This window comes from Lissotriton helveticus, chromosome 4_1 (assembly GCF_964261635.1).
Source record: "Lissotriton helveticus chromosome 4_1, aLisHel1.1, whole genome shotgun sequence".
NCBI lineage: Eukaryota > Metazoa > Chordata > Amphibia > Caudata > Salamandridae > Lissotriton > Lissotriton helveticus.
The window spans coordinates 1,653,277,096-1,653,290,216 of NC_136063.1; the positions used below are offsets into that span (position 1 = coordinate 1,653,277,096).

Here is a 13,121-nt window from a genome sequence, read left to right on the forward strand (position 1 = left end):
CTAAAGGCAATGCGCTATGGATGAACTGATCAGCACATTTGCTTATGCTTTTCCGCCTCTCCCACTCAGTGGTTCGGAAACTCAAACAGCATTCCCTCACAATGATCCTAGTTGCTCCAACATGGGCCCGACAACCATGGTTCACAACCCTATTGGAACTATCAGTAGTTTCTCATCAAAAACTAACTCTCTCACCCAAGCTTCTAACTCAAAAACATGGAAAGATAAGACATCCAGATCCCAATCAACTCAACCTTGCCCTCTGGCATCTGAGGTCTTAGAGTTTGGCTACCTAAATCTTCCGCCAGACTGTATGAATATCATTAAAGACCTACCATCAGAGCATGCTATGCAGCAAAATGGAAACAATTTGTCATTTTTTGCACAAACAACAAAATCAATCAACTAGATGCTTCTATTCAGAACATTATCTGCTACCTCTTGCATCTACAACAATGTCCCCTAGCATATACATATATTAGGCTACATCTTGCTGCCATAGCAGCCTATCTCCGAAACAGACAACATTTGTCTTTGTTTCGAGTGCCCTCTATCAAAGCTTTTATGGAAGGACTTAAGAGAATAATTCCACCCAGAGTCCCGCCCTCTCAAGTGTGGAACCTAAATGTGGTCCTTACCAGACTCCCGGGTCCCCCTTTTGAACCTCTCCACAAATGTGAACTACAGTTCCTCACTTGGAAGGTAGCTTTTTTGGTTGCTATCACATCTCTCAGGAGAGTAAGTGAACTCCAGGCATTAACCATACAAGAGCCATTTTATTTATCCAGCAGAACAAAGTGGTTCTTAGGACTAACCCTACATTTTCCCCAAAGTCATATCTGCTTCCATCTCAACCAGTCTGTTGAACTCATAGTGTTTTTCCTTCAACCAGACTCCGTGGCAGAACGAGCTCGTCACACGTTATACGTTAAAAGAGCAATACTGTACTATATTGAAAGGACAAAGTCCTTTGGAAAGACCAAACAATTCTTTGTGGTCTCCCCACCTCATAAAGGCAATCCCATCTCAAGGCAGGGATTGCAAGGTGGATTGTTAAATGCATCCAAATATACTATATCAAAGCCAAACGCACACTAACAATTCCAGCTAGAGCTCATTCCACACGCAAACTAGGGGCTTCCATGGCATTCTTAGGGAACATTCCCCTAGAGGACATCTGCAAAGGAGCAACTTGAGCTACACCACACACCTTCACAAAACACTATTGTGTAGATGTGCAGGCAAAACAACAAGATAGTGTGGGCCAGGCTGTATTAAGAACACTTTTTGAAACCAATGCAACAAATACAGGTAGCCACTGCGAAGGAGGTAACTGCTGTATAGTCTATCCAAAAGTTTACAATCTGCAGCTCATGTGCCTCGAATGTAAAATGCTACGTACCAGTATGCTTCTGTTCTTAGCATGTAGAGCTGCAGATTCGTATACACCCACCGCCTCCCCGGATACCTCTATCTGTTCCAGTACTATCTTACTTAGATACATTACACATGGACATCTCTTTCTACTTCTTACTACTCCATCTAACCCTGTGTTTCAAAAGCAATCCAAGGATGGAGTCGATGCCCATGCGCTCTATCGTCCTAGGGAGGAGTCACTTACCTCTTGACTACAAAGACTTCCTCCAAGACAAAAACAAAGTGCAAACATCTGAGCTCAACACCAGATGGTGATCTATGCAAAAGTATACAAATCTGCAGCTCTACATGCCAAGAACAGATGCATACTGGTAAGTAGCATTTTCCTTACCGCACACAGAAAAATCATTTAAGGTAACATTGGTTTTGACCGAGTTTCTACTGTTCTATAGGAATTATGGACATGGTTCTGTACACGCTTAAAATCGCCTAAACCTCCATGCCAACCCCTCTACAACTCAGCCCCCTCTGCTGTTTTAGTTACTAATTTCTTATGGAAGTAGCAAACTGGCACTTCAATAGATGCATGATCACTGACGTGGAGATTAATCTCTGTTTCTTTCTCTTAGTTTTCAGCATGATCCTCATGATCACTTTTTAGACCCCCCGACCGAACAGCTTGAGACACCCGACATCCCTATCATGGATGACAACCAGGGTTTAAGCCTTGGAGATAACATGGTTATAGAAATCTTGAAAAAGACCCTCCTTACTAGAGGCAGATACAACTACCCCTTCGGGTAGCCAGACAGACGACTGGAACTCGCTAATAGCCATGAAAAGACAATTGTTGAAAATTACACTCCATGGCAATTTATGATGAAATACCTGAGGGCCAACATCTCTCCCAACGGGCTGGTGGTTACTAACGTCCAGCGCATCTTTCTTGAAGATGCCCCCTTCAAAAAAGAATGATCACAGGTGGTATGGAAGTGCACCAGAAACTGTTTATCCTGATTATCAACATGACGAAACGCTTAGCAAATGCTTTGATAATCAGGATCAACATGGCAGAGAGCGCCTTGAAAACAGACATCCTTATCTCGCCTTACCAAACCACATTCGCATAAATCAAAACAAAATTAATGAAAACAAAGACTACCTGAAGTAACAGAAGATTTCCAAACTCGAAAAGGATATAAGCAAGTTAGATAAGGAAAACATCTACCCATATCTTAGGGAAGATTACCCAATTACAGCAGGAGAAACCTGATCAGACGAAAGCTAGTCACCACGCAGAAGGAATACCTCCTTCAATAGCAACTCCAGCTCAGACAGTTAGCAGAAGGGGTCCTCCTCTCCACATGGCCACGTTCCAGGATCCACCAATGTGGAAATATCCTATGTTCCCCCAGGGCCCCAAAGAACTTTCATCCGTACTTTTTGAGGCTGGGACAGAGGCAGAGGAAGAAGAGGAGGGTTCAAAAACGAGTTCAATGGCAGGAACCATCTCCACCTCTGGTGCGACTCAGAAATCAGTCAGGGAAGAAAAATTGATTGTCAATCTATCAACAAGAACACTCTTGGACACTGAGACCAATGTCCTATAGAAGGCATTGGACTTTGTACCCACGCTTTAGATTGACATGTTCCGCATGAATTGCAAATTGCTGAAAAAAAAATCCTAAAGATGCGCCTGAGGGCCTTCTTCATGAAAAAACTACTCCTGAACGAACTGATTATGCCCTACGGAGCCCTTTGACACCATCTGTTGGTATGAAACCTAATAATTTATTGACCTTTGAACAGGCGGTCCTCAAAGAGATGGAGAAAGGCACCCATGGAACTGAATTCCAGAATATGTCAAATCTTGAATTAGCAGCTATGATGTCCCTGGCTAACAATTCCCAGATCACAATAAAACAGGCGTACAAAGGGGTTGCGATAGTGAGCATATCGACCACTGATTATAATGCGGAATGTCACCGCCAACTTGCTGATCGCAAATAATGCACCCCTATTAACCATCATCCTACAGGGCGTTTGAGCACTATGATTGCCTCTATTGCATCCGCCGCCGAGACACAAGGGTGGATTAGCAAGAACGAAGCAGACTTTTTGGTAAACATGCAGCCCAAGATCCCCTACTTCCATAGTGAGTTTTATCATGGAATGTGTGACCCTGACCCTAGCGAGAACTTTTTTCCAATACAGTGACCAACTATACCACCAAACCCAGGGGACTTTTAATGGGAGCACCTTCGCCCTGAGTTTGGCATGTCTCTATATGGCAAATTTTGAGTAGGAAAATTTGTATCTTTCATTCTCATTGCCCACTCACTTGATTAAAAAGCGGTTTCACTGTTGTCCCCTCTGGCCCCCTGCTTGATTACAGAGCGCGACATCTCACCGATCCACTTCCACACCCCTTGGTGACCCGGACCAGCATCAGCCAACTCAGGGCTGAGACAGCGGTGTCCCGGGCGGGCTGAATCCCATAGCGGCCATCTTTGCTTGGGGAAGCGTCAACACGCACCCTAGCGGACAGTATAAAAAGGGCACCCAGAACCCGGCGCTCATCCTAGCGTGTGTGTGATTCCTTCCTGAGGCGGAAGCCAGGAGGTTGTGTTACTTTGCTTTATTTGTATTTTTAAACATTGCACAATTCTTGCCTGAAACTCTGCACTATTTTAAAAATTCGTATCCGTCATTCTCATTGCCCACTCGCTTGATTAAAAAGCGGTTTCACTGTTGTCCCCTCTGGCCCCCTGCTTGATTACAAAGCGCGACATCTCACCGATCCACTTCCACACCCCTTGGTGACCCGGACCAGCATCAGCCCACTCAGGGCCGAGACAGCGGTGTCCCGGGCGGGCTGAATCCCATAGCGGCCATCTTTGCTTGGGGAAGCGTCAACACGCACCCTAGCGGACAGTATAAAAAGGGAAGGGCATGTCTCCGCGCAGCAGACGCGTACAGCGGACACGCCGGATCTGCGCCGGAGTCGTGCCAGAGTCCTGCCCGCCTGCGCCCGTCCGTGACCAGGACGATGCCAAGGCCATCCACTATGTCGATCCTGTCATACATCCTACATTTAGGTATGATAAGAAAACTTTACTTAATTTAAGGCCACAGCACTGTGGCCTTCTGCATTCTATTCCCTCTGACCTTACCACCTTCACCTTCCCGTGTATGCCCTGTAATCCCGACCAGGCAGAAAGCACTTCTATGACTCACTGCCCTCTCCAAGTTAACCCTAAATGGTCTCCAACCACTAGCAAAAACATCACCATCAAAGCGGGCCTTATTAATTGTCGCTCTCTCGTTAAACACTCGTTAGATATAGCTCAATCCCTATTAGATAACAAATGGGATATCCTCTTTCTAACGGAGACTTGGTTAGGGGATGAAACTAATCCCGCCTTGTCCCTTGCCATTCCCCCTGACTATCACATTCTCTGTGCGAACAGACAAAGCCTCAACCATGGCGGAGGCATCGCCATTATTTATAGATCACTATGGACCATCTCCTCCTTTCCCTACACTCAAATAGAATCTATTGAAGCTCTCCCTTTCTGCATCCATCTCGCAGCAAACACTACCCTCTCAGGTTTATTAGTATATCGCCCCCCTAAATCCAAGGCTACCTTCCTTCCGGATTTCTTAGATTACGTCCTCCAGCTCCCGCTATGCCAATTTCACCCTACTCGGAGATTTTAATCTCCATGTGGAGGACGTCTCTGACCCTACGAGTACTAATTTTCTTTCCACACTTTCAGATGGTGGTTTAAATCTACTGATCTTCCGTCCAACCCATAAGGCTGGTCATACTCTCGACCTCATATCTTCCAACCTTGCAGACATCACCACTGGTGATCCTTACCCAGTGATTTGGTCTGACCATTTCTTTATTCCTTTTTCTATTTCTTTACTCCATCAAGTAAGACCTCGAACACAAGATAAAACTCTCGGTCGTAACTGGAGCAAGATCTCCTCAGATAGCCTTGGAGCACACCTAGCCTCCACTGCCCCCAGGGAGGCCATCGACTTAGACTCCAGGTTGAACAATTTTAACTGCTGGATCTCCTCTGCTATAGATTTGATTTGCTCCCATTAGGCCTATTAAAACATTTCGTTCTGCCCCCTCCTCACCCTGGTACTCGGATGAACTCAGAAAGTGTAAGTCTGCCTGTAAACTCCTGGAGAGACGTTGGAGACTATCATATTCCCCAGATAGCAAATTGAAATATAAATCAGCCCTTAAAAATTATAGAAAAAAGATTATTGATCACAAAAGATTTTACCTAGAGGAAAAAATCAACAGAGCCCAAGGTTCCGCGAGAGAAATTTTTAATACTGTGAGATCTTTCACCGACCCCATGGCCCTTAAACGACAGTCCCCGGTATCACAATCCCTCTGCAACCGCCTCTCAGACTTCTTTGAGGAAAAAATTGCCATCATTTATGATTCTTTTCCCTGCAAAAACAGCACTAACCTTACTGATAATCCCACAGTTCATCCAAAACCCTGCCCAGAACCTTCCCAGGTCTTTTCAGACTTTGAAGCAATTTCCCTTGATCGTTCTCTGGCAGAATTATCTAAGTGCAGATCTGGCTCGCCAACTGACCCCTGGCCGGCCAAACAATACAAAGCCCTGGCCCCACTCCTTAATCCTGTATTGAATAGTATCTGGAATGACTCTCTAAGTACTGGTATTTTTTGCCAGATTCGTGGAAACACGCACGTAATGTTCCCATCCTTAAAAAGGCAAACGCAGACCCTAACGATCCAGCCAATTACAGGCCCATTTCCCTGTTATCAGCCCCAGCCAAGGTACTTGAAAAACTAGTACAACAGCAGCTGGCGAACTTCTTTGAAGCCCATGGGTCATTCCACAACTCGCAACAAGGCTTTAGACGAGGCTACAGCACGGAATCTGCACTGATTGAGATGGCCGACGCTGTTCGATGGAAACTTGACTCAGGATCGAGGGCGGTGTTGGTGCTGCTGGATTTGTCGGCAGCTTTCAACACCGTCTCTCATCCTGTTCTCCTCGATCGTCTTCATTCCAAAGGCATCCAAGGTCAGGCCTTGAAGTGGGTGTCCTCGTTTTTGTCTAACCGTACACAGGCGGTTTTCACTCCCCCTTTTACCTCAGAAAGCCGACCACTCAAGTGGGGAGTCCCTCAGAGCTCCTCCTTGAGCCCCCTTCTTTTCAATGTTTATTTCTCCCCTTTGGCCGAGCTGATTGCTCAGTCTGGAATTAAAGCCACCTCCTACGCGGATGATATCCAACTATTATTTTCTTATGACAGTCTCTCTCAGTCTACATTTGACCCACTAAAAGACTGCCTGCGCAAAGTCGCAAGTTGGATGGACAACAACTGTCTCCGACTCAATGCTGGAAAGACTGAGGTCCTCTTCTTCCATCAATCATCCCCCCTGGACTCTAATCTGTGGTGGCCGCACGATTTAAGCATGCCCCCCACTCCTAAAGAATCTGTAAAAAACCTTGGAGTCAGATGGGACTCCAACCTCTCTTTCCACACCCAGGCTCAAACGGTCTCTGCCGCCTGTTTTTCAAAAATAAGGATGGTCAAAAAACTTATTAATTTCCTACCCAGTAATACCAGGAAAACCATTGTCCAAGCATTGATTACATCTCACTTGGACTATGCTAACGGCCTGTATATCGGACTTGCCGCAGGCCTATGCCACCGGCTTCAAACAGTACAGAATGCGGCAGTCCGACTAGTATGTGGCATTTCCCTCAGAGAAAACCTCTCTCTACATCGCCGCTCGCTTCATTGGTTACCTATACAGAAAAGGGCTGAATTCAAAGCCCTTACACTGGCTCACAGAGCCATCAAAGGGAAGGGCTCTGCTTATCTTTCTTCCTGTCTGCGCCCCTACAAAAACATCAGATCCCTACGTTCCAGTTCCAAAAATCTCCTCACCACCCCGAGATTTAAAAAGGTGCGATCGGGAGGAAAAACTTTTCAAACATGTGCCGCATCCCACTGGAATAAACTTCCGCAGGCCCATCCGCTCAATCCAGGAAGAACTCCCATTTCGTAAGGCATTAAAAACATACCTTTTCTGCTAATACTCATGGAGTAAGAGTCATCTCACCCACTGGAGCGCCGGGACACCCCGTTGGGGTAGCTGCGCGCGATACAAGAGACACTAAATAAATAAATACAATATAATTTGCTCCACCAATCCTTACTGTGCCAATGGCCTTCTCAGTCGCTGATATAATGAGGATATCCTGATCTTCTGGCAAGGAGAAAGGCTGACTTACGAGAACGTTTGTGATTGGGTGAATACCCTCAACCCCTATTTAAGATTCACTAATAATCTCTGACCGGGGCCTTCCCCTCCTTGATTTAATGATTACCCATACTGATGATGGACTATACACTACTACATACAAAACTCCACTGACCGCAACAGCCTTGTCTTGGACGGTAGCCATCACCCCAAGTCAGTAATGGACAATCTCCCCTTTGGGCAGTTTTTACAGCTGTGCTATAACTGCAGCACTACGCAACACTTCGAGGCACATGCACGACTACTGTCTACCAATCTAGAGGCGCTTCACTATACCCCCACTGTGTTAGAACCGTGCACAACAGGACATTTCCCTTGCGGCTATCGTGCAGTCTGTGCTTTCACCAAGACTACTAAAGAGGTCAGGCTGGATGCCACCAACACCTGGGTTTAAAAAACATACCAGTTGCAACTCATAAAACTGCATGTACGAGGCATATGAGCTGCAGATTACAAACTGTGCATAGATGGCCACCTAGTGTTGGGCCTGGATGTTTGCAGTTTGTTTTGTTGTAGAAAAGTCTTTGGAAGTCACGGGATAGGTGACTCCTCCTTTGGATGATACTGTACATGGGCATCGGCTCCATCCCCAGATTGTTTTTTCACGCCACAAGGCTTGGATGTGTTTCCAGCGCTCCGTGTTGGAACCGATTTCCTTCGGCGCGCAATCCTCACCAACTTATCGAAATTACGTTTTGAACGCTTTTCCAGTCGCCGCTATTCTTCAACACCGAAAACTTCGATTCCGGTCGACGGCCTTCGGGCCTAGCTAGGCCTCGACTCCACCTCATGGAAAGGACGCCATTTAAAAAGTGTCCTCAATGTGGATCAAAGTTTCCCCACACCGACCTTCATGAAGTGTGTAACCTTTGCCTCTCCCCGGAGCACGAGGCCAAAGACTGTTACGCTTGTGCCTCTTTCCGCTCCAAAAAGACTATCTGGGACCGAAGAGCGAGGAGAACAATGGCTCTATCTTCAGCTTCCATTCCGGACGACATCTTTGAAGAAGGCGTCAATGTCCCAGAACAACACGACGTCGACAGCAATTCTGAGGCAGAAGACTCCGAAGTCGAGGACATCACTCCAGCACAGCAGGTCGTAAGTAAGACCGTCGACCCCGACCCTTCCTCGACACACCCAAAGAAGTCCCCGGTCACACCGTCGCCCTCGTGCTCGGGTGCACACCGACACACTAGAAGCTAATTAAGCCTTAATATAGTAAGTTACTATGGGGTAACCCAGTATCCCTCAGAACCTGGGCATCATATACAATATAAACAATGGTTCTGTTGGGCAAAGGATTTCTTCCAAATTTCATATATTATTTCATCAGTTTTTTACAAAAACATTTTTGACTTATTCACAATTAACAAACGTAAGCATAAAAAATGCAAATGCATTTTTTATGCTTAAGTTTGTTAATTGTGAATAAGTCGAAAATGTTTTTGTAAAAAACTGATGAAATAATATATGAAATTTGGAAGAAATCCTTTGCCCAACAGAACCATTGTTTATATTGTAATTAAGCCTTAAGGCGACTCGGGCTCGAGTCGGCCTTCGCATGGTGCCGGCGCACATTTACCGGCACTGAAAAAGACAACTTCACCGGCTACGCCAACATCCAAACCATCGGCGCCGAAACAGACCACTACTCCTTCGGCACCGAAACCCAGGTCGGAACCAAGCAAACACGCTTCGGATTCGAAAAAAACCATCGGATCCCAAAAATGTACCGGAGCCGCAAAAATCCTCGGAACAGAAAAAGCTTCGGAACCGAAAAAGACTCCTGTTTCTCCGAGTAAAGACATTGCCTAAAAACCAAAACAAACCGCTTCGGTGCTGAAACATTCCTCCGCACCAAAAATCGGAATCCTGCAGAGGACTTACTTTATCCAGACCCTGCTCAAAAGTCTCTAGCTAAAGATCCAATCACTGGACAACTAATTTTAGATTACAAAAAGCGACCACTGGACACACCAGCTCCGCATTCAAAGAAAAAGAACATGGCTACCTCTCTTCTGAGACTGCCTTCCCCTTCTCTTTCACCTGTACCATCACCACCTCCTCCCATACAACAACATTCCCCAGCATCCTCTATCATACCAGACGATGACAACAGGGATGATAGCTCTTATGATACAAGGCATGAGACTTTCCCATGTGACTCATATGTATGGGCTAGTGCCTATTAGACTTAAGGGGGGAGGGTTTGATAAATGATTCATGTTGGAGGAGGGTACACCATTTCGCATACGGGCTGGTTAGGTTTGCCGGCTGTGGAGTTCCGAGGCAACCCGGCTAGACCCCGGTTGGGCGGGGCTGTGCGGTGCCAGGTAGTCGGCTGATTCATTGAGTCTAAATAGGGAGGGAGGTTTACATGGACCTGGGTGGGTCAGTGTGGTTGTAATTGCTGTTTTGTCAGATTGAGATGGGGTATTATAGGGGTGTGGGTGGAGCTTTGGGGCAGGGTTCAGAGTCCTCCCGCCGGGTTGGTTGTGAGAATGAAGGGCTACCGCCTGAGGGTGGGGGGAGTTGGGGGTTCTAGTTCTGGGGTTGTTGAGGTTGCTGCCGGGTCTGATCTATGTTGCTATGCGGATGCTCGATGGCGTCCTCCTCTAAGGGGGGGCACGACAGGATGCTACTGGGGGGTCCCCACACACTAGGCGGGGGACGGAGTGTTCGATTATATATTCATGCCAGGGGATAACCAGAAGTACAATCTGATCACGTGGAACGTGCAGGGGCTCAATAATAGGGTGAAAAGGATCCGGGTGGCATCATACCTTCGCCGTTATGGGGTCAGTACAGCCCTACTACAGGAAACACCCCTACGGGGAGACTGTCTGAAATTCGTCCAACTTAGGTGGAGAGGTCAGTTTTTTGCTACATCCTACTCTGGGTTTGCGCGAGGAGCGCTTCTTTGGGTGGCGCCGGGAGTCCCCTTTAAGGCTGTGCATGTTAACCAGGACCCCAACGGGAGGTTTGTGGTGGTGGTGGGGACCCTAGATGGGTGCAATTTATGCCTTGTCAATGTCTGTGCCCCAAAAAGCGATGATGGTTTGTTTTTTAGCCGAGTCATGGGGCAGCTGGATCTGGACCCGGATACAGAACTGGTAGTGGCAGGAGACTTTAATTGTGCCCTGGATGGGGAGCTTGACCAATTCCCCCCCAAAACTAGGCGCCAAGCCTAAAGTTCGGGAAGCGTTGGGCCAAATGCTTCACAATTATGATCTACTGGATGTGTGGCGCCACCGTAACCCTAGTCGTAGAGTGTACTCTTGTCACACTCCTGCTGCCAATTCCTACAGTAGGCTGGACTATTTTTTAATTCAAAAGACAGCGGTATATCGGGTAGCAGAGACGCAATACCTAGCCCGCTATTTATCGGACCATTCCCCGCTCCTAATGGCATACTCGCTGGCCCTACCGAGGTCTAAGGTACCACTCTGGAGGCTCAATGTAGAAGCCTTTGGCGACCCGATCTATAAGGAGGCTATATCAAAGGGGTTGGATGATTATATGGAGATCAACTAGGGGCTCTGCTAGCACCAGGGCGACTGAGTAGGATGCCATGAAGGTGGTGGTACGTGGGATATGTATGTCCACATAGGTGGGAGTTAAAAAGTGTTGGAACGTGACTTGCGACGTCAGGAGGAACGGTTAGTGGCTTTGGAAAAAGAACTTCCCATTAATAGAGAGAGGTCGGCTGAATGGGATGTCGTGCGGCGGCAGATTGGAGGTCTTATGGGACTCGCTAGGCAAATATGCTAGAACAGCAAGTAAGCGTCGCTGGTACATGGATGGTGATAAGGCAGGGCGGCTGTTAGCGCGCCTGATTAGGGCAGAGACTCAGCCTAGCCCTATCCTAGCACTTAAAAACGACCTTGGACAGACGGTGTATACTCAACATGAAATAAATGATGTTTTCCTAGCCCATTGAAATAAAATATACTCCGAGAGTCAGTCGTCTGCGACCCTAGAAGCGGTGGAGACCTATTTGGCGGAAGTAGAGCTGCCTAGTATCAACGCAGAGAGTCAGGTGGCCCTAGGGGGCCCCTTTAGTGGGGAGGAGATTCGAACAGCCATTGCCCACTTGAAAACGGTAAAGTCCCCGGGGATGGATGGTGTGGCAGCTGAACTCTACAAAGAGTACGGCGGAGTGCTGATCCCCTAACTACTAAAGATCACAGTGGAGGCCGCGGAATGGGGTATGCTCCCAGACTCCAAGAGGGAAGCTCCGATTGTGATGATCCCCAAACCCAGGAAGGATCACCTCCTCCCGGCTCTTATAGGCCCATCTCCATGCTAAACGTCGATCTTAACATTATCAGCCAGGTGTTGGCGTCTAGGCTCCTCCCCGATCTTCGGCGGCTGGTTCATGATGACCAGTCCGGGTTTATACCGGGCAGGAATACGTTGCGGAATATCCGCCGCCTGGCGCATATAATGCAATCCTTAGAGGGGCGGGCTCAATAGAGCACCTTGGTGTTCCTCGATATCGAATAGGCGTTCGACTCAATTAGTTGGGCTTACCTTTGGCAGGTATTGCTTAAGATGGATCTAGCGGAGGGATTTGTCAACTGGATCTGAAATAAACAGGTTAGTATTAGATTCCTTAACTTAGAATATCCCCAGGCATCAGTCTGGATCCGGAAACTTTTGCGTAGCAGTACCCCTGCGCGTCGCTAGGCGTCATCTGCGGCTCCGCGTTCGTCATCGGCGTCGTTGGCGCAGGGATGACGTCGCCGGAGTACTTAGACGCCACCCTCGCGCGCTGACGTCAGTTCTTCTTTTTTTCGCGCCAGCAAGCACGGATCCGGAAAAGTGGTACCCTTTAGTCATTTTTTTACTAAACTTTTTTGATACTTTTTGATCTGTTTTTCGAGTCGAACGACTCCATCGGTGCCGTTAGGGATGCCCGGGCTCAAACCCTGTGCCGACTGCAACCGACTGATGTCGGTTACCGTCTCCCATCGCCGGTGCCTGTATTGCTTAGGGGCTGACCACGATGACAAGTCATGCCCCCACTGCCGGGCCTTGACGTCGAAAGCTAGACGGGAGCGGTCGAGCTCCGGCAGTCGGCCCCACGTCGCTCGAGGTCCCGGTTGAGGAGGAGGTCGAGGGACCGGTCGCGGGGCCGGAGTCATCACAGCTCGGCGAGTCGCCACTACTCGTCGGGCTTCAAGTCCTCAGGTAAGAGGCACAAGAAGTCGAAGAAGCGACACCGCTCTTCTGACTCCCCCTGACTCTCGCGCGAAGCGGCCGGGGGTTCAGTCGACACCGCACGCGCGTCTCCGCTGGAGACGTCGCGGCCTGCTCCATACCCGCCGGTCCCTGGGTAGAACGCAACGCCGGAGATCGATGCATTCCTCACGGCCATGAGGTCGCTCACTCCTCCGTCGGGTTCGGC

At 48.0% G+C, this 13,121-nt stretch overlaps 1 protein-coding gene across 26 annotated transcripts in view; it reads left to right on the plus strand.

The window, feature by feature from the left end:
- The window catches only part of CLASP2 (cytoplasmic linker associated protein 2), a 2,039,150-nt gene that overhangs the window by 1,672,221 nt on the left and 353,808 nt on the right, over positions 1–13,121 (plus strand). The gene's annotated exons all lie outside the window — the stretch shown is intronic.